Raw genomic sequence first — 3235 nt, forward strand, 5'->3', positions numbered from 1 at the left:
CATACCTAACACCGTTTTTTTTTAAACTTTTAACTATGCGCAATGTCCACCTACATATTACCTAATTATGTTTGAAATACCAACCGCTCGCTGAAGTCAGGACCTGACTCATTGTCTGCTGCCGGGAAGTGTCCAATGTTCATTCATTCTGCAGTAATTTGTCGAAAGAACTGAGGATTGCCCGATATCTGGCGCCCGTTTAATATTGCTACCGTGCCCAGGGGCTCCGCCACGGTTTTGGGATTGGGGGAGTCCGACCAAAAACACAAAACCTCGCTGGCGGATCCAAGGTGGGCATTTTGGGCGAATTCACCCCCATCCCTACCCCTCACCCCCACCCCACCCCCTGCAGCTCCCGAAATCGATGAAAAATTGCCGTTTTTCTAGCGTTCAAAGGAAACTTAACAATTCTATCGGGAGGATTTTGCTTTATGAACCGAAAAAAAAACAAGGTTCAGTTTGCAAGAGGAGTCGAAAACCGAGAAGCGGAGCTCAATGACACCGACATGGCGGCCTCTCAAATCAACGTGCTTAAGGAAAGGAGGCCGCTGTTGCGCGCTCCAAGGGCGGTGTTAGCCATCAGACAGCGCATTAGGCTCTCAGACTAGTATGGTGCTCGAAAGACCGGCTTACCCCCCCCCCCCACACACACACACTATCGGGTGATATCGGGCGATTTGAAGCTCTTTTGGGGCGGGTGTTGTGTCTAGGAGATGTCCTGCAAGCTGGACCCCTCTCACGAAATTATTGCCAAATTCTAGCATGCTAAGTTAATCCTAGCAATCTTAACCCTCGCCCGCACATGCCATTTTCCCATCCTAGAACGCACATGGGGGGGGGGGTGGTTGCCACCACCCCCCCCCGCGCCATTTCGTTCCTGTTGGAGATAGAGCTTAGCAGTAAAGACCAAAAAGATTCTTTGGGAAGAGACAAATCCAACGATACCCAGTTTTACCTTCTCAGGTCAGTCATTGACCTTCCAGGTCAGGTCAAACTAAAAAATGTTGCTGTTTTGGGTCACCGTTGGATATCAAGTGCGCTGCTTATCAAATACCGATGACGATGCTGTTTTCTGGTGCCAAGCCAGCTAGAACCTCTTTGTCACACTATCCGACCAGAATTTTGCTGCTGAGGTCATTTCAGGTCAAGTTAGGTCAAGGTCAATTATATGTGTTTGTATGTCTGTCTGTGTCTGTGTGTATACTAATGTGTGCACCGATTGTTTTTGGGTCCATATCACATGAAATCATGATCTGAGAAGCTTTTACCAAAAATGCAGTCAAAAAACTTCACAAAAAGTAAATTCAGCTTGCCTAAAACGCAATTATCTTAGATGACCTAGGTTGACCTTGACCCTGACCTTGACCCCTGTACATCGTCGAACAACATGTTCCATGATAGGTGGGAGGTAAGACTGGCAAAAAAGGCCGAAATCAGGGTGTCAAAAGCTCACAAGGCCCATGGCAAACGCAAGATGTTGAGCATTGGCCATTTGGGTCATGACATGACCTGAAAAACAAGGTCATATCTCCGAAACCAAAAATCACAGAAACTTGAAATTTTCAGTGGACATCAAGAAAGGATAGACGAGCAGGCAGCTATACGAAAAATCAGCCTTCTAGCTCTAAAAATGCTGAGTGCAGAGCAGAAAGACTGCCTGGGGGGGGTGGCAACCACCCCCCCCCCCCCCATGTGCGGGCGAGGGTTAAACGCATTCATAGTAATAACAAAATGGTAGAATAATGATTATGACACTCCCATAAATATAGGTCGGCGATTGTTGAGCACTTCGTGTGTCACAACATCTTCGTGTTTCCCTACATTTCTAAATCTTAAATTCCTTAGCTTTGCGACCATCAACACATTCTAATTAAATTATTCAACACATTCTGTGAATGATTTAGTCATTCTAACGCAAAAGAAGGTTACAGGTATTCGGAATATTGGGGGGTACTGTACCCCCCACGGGAATTATTGAGGGGGTCCGGACCCCCGCGTACCCCCCTGTGGCGGAGCCCCTGACCGTGCCACCAGTACTCTTATTTTTGTTTCGTTCTTTACGGGCGAGCGAGCGCAGCGAGCGAAGCGAGTCTTTTCAATATAACGGAAAAAGCTCAGTGTGAGCGGCCCGGCCCGACCCGGCCTGTAACGCTTTTGAGAGGCTTATATCTCAGCAACCGCTGGACCGATTGGCCTGCGGTCTTTTTTGCTGGGTAGCCCCATCCCTTCTACCCCGTAATTGACTACTTTTGATACATCTCAGTGACCGTCGTGGCAACTGCCACGTGAAAAGTCGAAGGTGCTCAAGCTGTTTTGCAAAAGTAGTGATTTTGATAGGCTCATATCTCAGCAGCCGCTTGAGCGATTATCTTGCGGTAATTTTTGTAGGGTAGCTGCATCCCTTCTACCAAAGGTCGGATACTCTTGATCTATGTGAGTGACCCCCACTGCACGTGCAAAATACAAAAAAAGAGGTGCCAAATTTGTTCCCATTTCAATAACTCGATAATTACTGGGGCGATTTCGCTGAAACTTGGCATACAGGTAGGCATCCACCACTCACTAGGCAATGCATTCCCATGTGTTGCGGTTAAGGAGCTACTGCACGTGCGCACGTGCAGGGGGCGCTTCCAGATCTCGAGAACGGCTGGGCCGATTGCGCTTAAATTTGGTACACGGCTGGGGACCAGTTAGTAGGGTGCCGTTCAAAAGTCAATTTGGACCCAGTTTGCACGTGCGCACGTGCAGAATGCCGCTTCCAGATCTCAGGAACGGCTGGGCCGATTGCGTTCAAATTTGGTACACCGCTAGCGACCGGTTAGAAGGGTGCTTTGCACAAGCCTGTTGGAAGTACCCTCTTGCCCTTCCGCACATGCAGGGCTCACTATCTCGCTCGCTCGTTCTTCGCCCAAAAGGCAATTTACTGGTATTAGTCTGTCCATTGGAGGCTTTGGTTGATTTATATCCCAAATACTCGTAGTTATCGGAAGCTGTGATGCTGATTGTAGAAGTGTAGAAGCTGGGTGACGAATCGTCCAAACCTGGCTACGTCCAGGGCTGGCGCTGTGTTGCAGCCGGCGCGGTGGCGCGCCGGTCGGGTCCGCATGTGACGGCTGTCGGTGACGTGTTATCCGTCCGCTGACGCCGCGGCGGCCGCCGATCCGTCAGCGGGTGTCGGCCGCCGGACCGACACCGGTCACCGCCACCGCTCCCCCGACACACACAGACGCGCGCG

This window comes from Amphibalanus amphitrite, unplaced genomic scaffold (assembly GCF_019059575.1).
Source record: "Amphibalanus amphitrite isolate SeventyFive unplaced genomic scaffold, NRLGWU_Aamphi_draft 000151F_arrow, whole genome shotgun sequence".
Taxonomy (NCBI): Eukaryota; Metazoa; Arthropoda; class Thecostraca; order Balanomorpha; family Balanidae; genus Amphibalanus; species Amphibalanus amphitrite.